Source organism: Dromaius novaehollandiae, unplaced genomic scaffold, assembly GCF_036370855.1.
Source record: "Dromaius novaehollandiae isolate bDroNov1 unplaced genomic scaffold, bDroNov1.hap1 HAP1_SCAFFOLD_53, whole genome shotgun sequence".
NCBI classification, from domain to species: Eukaryota; Metazoa; Chordata; class Aves; order Casuariiformes; family Dromaiidae; genus Dromaius; species Dromaius novaehollandiae.
In genome coordinates, this window is record NW_026991301.1 from 517,853 (window position 1) to 524,850 (window position 6,998).

The window sequence follows — 6,998 nt, forward strand, 5'->3', positions numbered from 1 at the left end:
GCCCTCCGAGTGCCTTTTTTTCTGGTGTACAGGCCTGCAAGTGCCTCTTTTTCCAGTGTAGGAGCCTCCGAGTGCCTTTTGTGGTGGTGCTGGGCCCTCCGAGTGCCTTGTTTCACATTGTAGCAGCCCCCGAGTGCCTTTTCTTGTGCTGTAGGGGCCACCGAGTACCTTTTCTTGTGGTTCAGGGGCCTCCGAGTGCCTTTTGTTCCAGTGTAGAGGCCTCCAAGTGCCCTGTTTTTGCAGTGTACTGGCCTCCGAGTGCCTTTTTTTCCAGCATAAGACCCTCCTAGTGCCTTTTCTTTGTGGTGTAGAGGCCTCCAAGTGCCTTTTTTTGGGGTGCACTGGCCCCCGAGTGCCTTTTATTCCAGTGTAGGGGCCTCCGAGTGCCTTTTTTTGCATTGTAGCAGCCCCCGAGTGCCTTTTTCTGTGGTGTAGGGGCCACCAAATGCCTTTTTTTTGCAATGTAGGGGCCTCAGGGTGCCTTTTTTGCAGTGTAGTAGCCTCCAAGTGCCTTTTTTTGCAGTAAAGGGCCCTCCCCTTTTTTTGTGGTGTAGGGGCCACCGAATGCCCTTTTTTGCGGTGCAGGGGCCTCAGGGTGCATTTTTTTGCAGTGTAGTAGCCTCCAAGTGCCTTTTTTTTGTAATGTAGGTGCTTCCGAGTGCCTTCTTTTGTGGTGCAGGGGCCTCCGAGTGCCTTCTTTTGTGGTGCAGGGGCCTCCGAGTGCCTTTTTTTCCAGTGTACAGGCCTGCAAGTGCCTCTTTTTCCAGTGCAGGGGCCTCCGAGTGCCTTTTTTGGTGGTGCAGGGCCCTCCGAGTGCCTTGTTTCACATTGTAGCAGCCCCCGAGTGCCTTTTTTTGTGCTGTAGGAGCCACTGAGTGCCTCTTCTTGTGGTTCAGGGGCCTCCGAGTGCTGTTATTTTGGGGTGTGTGGTCCTCCATGTACCTTTTTTTTTGCGGTGTAGTGGCCCCGAGTGCCTTTTCTTGTGGTTCAGGGGCCTCCGAGTGCCTTCTTTTCTGGTGCAGGGCCCTCCAAGTGCCTTTTTTTTGCATTGTAGCAGCCCCCAAGTGCCTTTTTTTGTGCTGTAGGGGCCCCCAAGTGCCTTTTTTTCCAGTGTAGGGGCAGCCGAGTGCCTTTTTTTGTGGTGTGGTCCTCCAAGTGCCTTTCTTTTGTGGTGTCGGGGCCTCTGAGTGCATTTGTTTTTGCGGTGCACTGGCCTCCAAGTGCCCTGTTTTTCAGTGCACTGGCCTCCGAGTGCCTTTTTTTGCGGTGTGCAGGCCTCCGAGTGCCTTTTTTTGCAGTGCAGGGGCTACTAAGTGCCTTTTTTTGCTGTGCGTGGGCCTCAGGGTGCATTTCTTTGCAGTGTAGTAGCCTCCAAGTGCCTTTTTTTGCAATGTGGGGGCCACCGAGTGCCTTTCTTGGTGGTGTAGGGGCCTCTGAGTGCCTTCTTTTGTGGTGCAGGAGCCTCCGAGTGCCTTTTTTTCTGGTGTACAGGCCTGCAAGTGCCTCTTTTTCCAGTCCAGGAGGCTCCGAGTGCCTTTTGTGGTGGTGCCAGGCCCTCCAAGTGCCTTGTTTCACATTGTAGCAGCCCCCAAGAGCCTTTGTTTGTGCTGTAGGGGCCACTGAGTGCCTTTTTTTGTGGTGTACGAGCCTCCGAGTGCCTTTTTTTGCATTGTAGCAGCCTCCGAGTGCCTTTTTTTGTGGTGCACTGGCCTCTGAGTGCCTTTTTTTCCAGTACAGGGGCCACCGAGTGCCTTTCTCTACAGTGTAGCAGCCTCCGAGTGCCTTTTTTTGTGGTGCAGGGCCCTCCGAGTGCCTTTTTTTCTGGTGTACAGGCCTGCAAGTGCCTCTTTTTCCAGTGTAGGAGCCTCCGAGTGCCTTTTTTGGTGGTGCAGGGCCCTCCAAGTGCCTTGTTTCACATTGTAGCAGCCCCCGAGTGCCTTTTCTTGTGCTGTAGGGGCCACCGAGTACCTTTTCTTGTGGTTCAGGGGCCTCCGAGTGCCTTTTGTTCCAGTGTAGAGGCCTCCAAGTGCCCTGTTTTTGCAGTGTACTGGCCTCCGAGTGCCTTTTTTTCCAGCATAAGACCCTCCTAGTGCCTTTTCTTTGTGGTGTAGAGGCCTCCAAGTGCCTTTTTTTGGGGTGCACTGGCCCCCGAGTGCCTTTTATTCCAGTGTAGGGGCCTCCGAGTGCCTTTTTTTGCATTGTAGCAGCCCCCGAGTGCCTTTTTCTGTGGTGTAGGGGCCACCAAATGCCTTTTTTTTTGCAATGTAGGGGCCTCAGGGTGCCTTTTTTGCAGTGTAGTAGCCTCCAAGTGCCTTTTTTTGCAGTAAAGGGCCCTCCCCTTTTTTTGTGGTGTAGGGGCCACCGAATGCCCTTTTTTGCGGTGCAGGGGCCTCAGGGTGCATTTTTTTGCAGTGTAGTAGCCTCCAAGTGCCTTTTTTTTGTAATGTAGGTGCTTCCGAGTGCCTTCTTTTGTGGTGCAGGGGCCTCCGAGTGCCTTCTTTTGTGGTGCAGGGGCCTCCGAGTGCCTTTTTTTCCAGTGTACAGGCCTGCAAGTGCCTCTTTTTCCAGTGCAGGGGCCTCCGAGTGCCTTTTTTGGTGGTGCAGGGCCCTCCGAGTGCCTTGTTTCACATTGTAGCAGCCCCCGAGTGCCTTTTTTTGTGCTGTAGGAGCCACTGAGTGCCTCTTCTTGTGGTTCAGGGGCCTCCGAGTGCTGTTATTTTGGGGTGTGTGGTCCTCCATGTACCTTTTTTTTTGCGGTGTAGTGGCCCCGAGTGCCTTTTCTTGTGGTTCAGGGGCCTCCGAGTGCCTTCTTTTCTGGTGCAGGGCCCTCCAAGTGCCTTTTTTTTGCATTGTAGCAGCCCCCAAGTGCCTTTTTTTGTGCTGTAGGGGCCCCCAAGTGCCTTTTTTTCCAGTGTAGGGGCAGCCGAGTGCCTTTTTTTGTGGTGTGGTCCTCCAAGTGCCTTTCTTTTGTGGTGTCGGGGCCTCTGAGTGCATTTGTTTTTGCGGTGCACTGGCCTCCAAGTGCCCTGTTTTTCAGTGCACTGGCCTCCGAGTGCCTTTTTTTGCGGTGTGCAGGCCTCCGAGTGCCTTTTTTTGCAGTGCAGGGGCTACTAAGTGCCTTTTTTTGCTGTGCGTGGGCCTCAGGGTGCATTTCTTTGCAGTGTAGTAGCCTCCAAGTGCCTTTTTTTGCAATGTGGGGGCCACCGAGTGCCTTTCTTGGTGGTGTAGGGGCCTCTGAGTGCCTTCTTTTGTGGTGCAGGAGCCTCCGAGTGCCTTTTTTTCTGGTGTACAGGCCTGCAAGTGCCTCTTTTTCCAGTCCAGGAGGCTCCGAGTGCCTTTTTTGGTGGTGCCAGGCCCTCCAAGTGACTTGTTTCACATTGTAGCAGCCCCCAAGAGCCTTTGTTTGTGCTGTAGGGGCCACTGAGTGCCTTTTTTTGTGGTGTACGAGCCTCCGAGTGCCTTTTTTTGCATTGTAGCAGCCTCCGAGTGCCTTTTTTTGTGGTGCACTGGCCTCTGAGTGCCTTTTTTTCCAGTACAGGGGCCACCGAGTGCCTTTCTCTACAGTGTAACAGCCTCCGAGTGCCTTTTTTTGTGGTGCAGGACCCTCCGAGTGCCTTTTTTTCTGGTGTACAGGCCTGCAAGTGCCTCTTTTTCCAGTGTAGGAGCCTCCGAGTGCCTTTTTTGGTGGTGCAGGGCCCTCCAAGTGCCTTGTTTCACATTGTAGCAGCCCCCGAGTAGCTTTTCTTGTGCTGTAGGGGCCACCGAGTACCTTTTCTTGTGGTTCAGGGGCCTCCGAGTGCCTTTTGTTCCAGTGTAGAGGCCTCCAAGTGCCCTGTTTTTGCAGTGTACTGGCCTCCGAGTGCCTTTTTTTCCAGCATAAGACCCTCCTAGTGCCTTTTCTTTGTGGTGTAGAGGCCTCCAAGTGCCTTTTTTTGGGGTGCACTGGCCCCCGAGTGCCTTTTATTCCAGTGTAGGGGCCTCCGAGTGCCTTTTTTTGCATTGTAGCAGCCCCCGAGTGCCTTTTTCTGTGGTGTAGGGGCCACCAAATGCCTTTTTTTTGCAATGTAGGGGCCTCAGGGTGCCTTTTTTGCAGTGTAGTAGCCTCCAAGTGCCTTTTTTTGCAGTAAAGGGCCCTCCCCTTTTTTTGTGGTGTAGGGGCCACCGAATGCCCTTTTTTGCGGTGCAGGGGCCTCAGGGTGCATTTTTTTGCAGTGTAGTAGCCTCCAAGTGCCTTTTTTTTGTAATGTAGGTGCTTCCGAGTGCCTTCTTTTGTGGTGCAGGGGCCTCCGAGTGCCTTCTTTTGTGGTGCAGGGGCCTCCGAGTGCCTTTTTTTCCAGTGTACAGGCCTGCAAGTGCCTCTTTTTCCAGTGCAGGGGCCTCCGAGTGCCTTTTTTGGTGGTGCAGGGCCCTCCGAGTGCCTTGTTTCACATTGTAGCAGCCCCCGAGTGCCTTTTTTTGTGCTGTAGGAGCCACTGAGTGCCTCTTCTTGTGGTTCAGGGGCCTCCGAGTGCTGTTATTTTGGGGTGTGTGGTCCTCCATGTACCTTTTTTTTTGCGGTGTAGTGGCCCCGAGTGCCTTTTCTTGTGGTTCAGGGGCCTCCGAGTGCCTTCTTTTCTGGTGCAGGGCCCTCCAAGTGCCTTTTTTTTGCATTGTAGCAGCCCCCAAGTGCCTTTTTTTGTGCTGTAGGGGCCCCCAAGTGCCTTTTTTTCCAGTGTAGGGGCAGCCGAGTGCCTTTTTTTGTGGTGTGGTCCTCCAAGTGCCTTTCTTTTGTGGTGTCGGGGCCTCTGAGTGCATTTGTTTTTGCGGTGCACTGGCCTCCAAGTGCCCTGTTTTTCAGTGCACTGGCCTCCGAGTGCCTTTTTTTGCGGTGTGCAGGCCTCCGAGTGCCTTTTTTTGCAGTGCAGGGGCTACTAAGTGCCTTTTTTTGCTGTGCGTGGGCCTCAGGGTGCATTTCTTTGCAGTGTAGTAGCCTCCAAGTGCCTTTTTTTGCAATGTGGGGGCCACCGAGTGCCTTTCTTGGTGGTGTAGGGGCCTCTGAGTGCCTTCTTTTGTGGTGCAGGAGCCTCCGAGTGCCTTTTTTTCTGGTGTACAGGCCTGCAAGTGCCTCTTTTTCCAGTCCAGGAGCCTCCGAGTGCCTTTTGTGGTGGTGCCAGGCCCTCCAAGTGCCTTGTTTCACATTGTAGCAGCCCCCAAGAGCCTTTGTTTGTGCTGTAGGGGCCACTGAGTGCCTTTTTTTGTGGTGTAGCGCCCTCCGAGTGCCTTTTTTTGCATTGTAGCAGCCTCCAAGTGCCTTTTTTTGTGGTGCACTGGCCTCTGAGTGCCTTTTTTTCCAGTACAGGGGCCACCGAGTGCCTTTCTCTACAGTGTAGCAGCCTCCGAGTGCCTTTTTTTGTGGTGCAGGGCCCTCCGAGTGCCTTTTTTTCTGGTGTACAGGCCTGCAAGTGCCTCTTTTTCCAGTGTAGGAGCCTCCGAGTGCCTTTTTTGGTGGTGCAGGGCCCTCCAAGTGCCTTGTTTCACATTGTAGCAGCCCCCGAGTAGCTTTTCTTGTGCTGTAGGGGCCACCGAGTACCTTTTCTTGTGGTTCAGGGGCCTCCGAGTGCCTTTTGTTCCAGTGTAGAGGCCTCCAAGTGCCCTGTTTTTGCAGTGTACTGGCCTCCGAGTGCCTTTTTTTCCAGCATAAGACCCTCCTAGTGCCTTTTCTTTGTGGTGTAGAGGCCTCCAAGTGCCTTTTTTTGGGGTGCACTGGCCCCCGAGTGCCTTTTATTCCAGTGTAGGGGCCTCCGAGTGCCTTTTTTTGCATTGTAGCAGCCCCCGAGTGCCTTTTTCTGTGGTGTAGGGGCCACCAAATGCCTTTTTTTTGCAATGTAGGGGCCTCAGGGTGCCTTTTTTGCAGTGTAGTAGCCTCCAAGTGCCTTTTTTTGCAGTAAAGGGCCCTCCCCTTTTTTTGTGGTGTAGGGGCCACCGAATGCCCTTTTTTGCGGTGCAGGGGCCTCAGGGTGCATTTTTTTGCAGTGTAGTAGCCTCCAAGTGCCTTTTTTTTGTAATGTAGGTGCTTCCGAGTGCCTTCTTTTGTGGTGCAGGGGCCTCCGAGTGCCTTCTTTTGTGGTGCAGGGGCCTCCGAGTGCCTTTTTTTCCAGTGTACAGGCCTGCAAGTGCCTCTTTTTCCAGTGCAGGGGCCTCCGAGTGCCTTTTTTGGTGGTGCAGGGCCCTCCGAGTGCCTTGTTTCACATTGTAGCAGCCCCCGAGTGCCTTTTTTTGTGCTGTAGGAGCCACTGAGTGCCTCTTCTTGTGGTTCAGGGGCCTCCGAGTGCTGTTATTTTGGGGTGTGTGGTCCTCCATGTACCTTTTTTTTTGCGGTGTAGTGGCCCCGAGTGCCTTTTCTTGTGGTTCAGGGGCCTCCGAGTGCCTTCTTTTCTGGTGCAGGGCCCTCCAAGTGCCTTTTTTTTGCATTGTAGCAGCCCCCAAGTGCCTTTTTTTGTGCTGTAGGGGCCCCCAAGTGCCTTTTTTTCCAGTGTAGGGGCAGCCGAGTGCCTTTTTTTGTGGTGTGGTCCTCCAAGTGCCTTTCTTTTGTGGTGTCGGGGCCTCTGAGTGCATTTGTTTTTGCGGTGCACTGGCCTCCAAGTGCCCTGTTTTTCAGTGCACTGGCCTCCGAGTGCCTTTTTTTGCGGTGTGCAGGCCTCCGAGTGCCTTTTTTTGCAGTGCAGGGGCTACTAAGTGCCTTTTTTTGCTGTGCGTGGGCCTCAGGGTGCATTTCTTTGCAGTGTAGTAGCCTCCAAGTGCCTTTTTTTGCAATGTGGGGGCCACCGAGTGCCTTTCTTGGTGGTGTAGGGGCCTCTGAGTGCCTTCTTTTGTGGTGCAGGAGCCTCCGAGTGCCTTTTTTTCTGGTGTACAGGCCTGCAAGTGCCTCTTTTTCCAGTCCAGGAGCCTCCGAGTGCCTTTTGTGGTGGTGCCAGGCCCTCCAAGTGCCTTGTTTCACATTGTAGCAGCCCCCAAGAGCC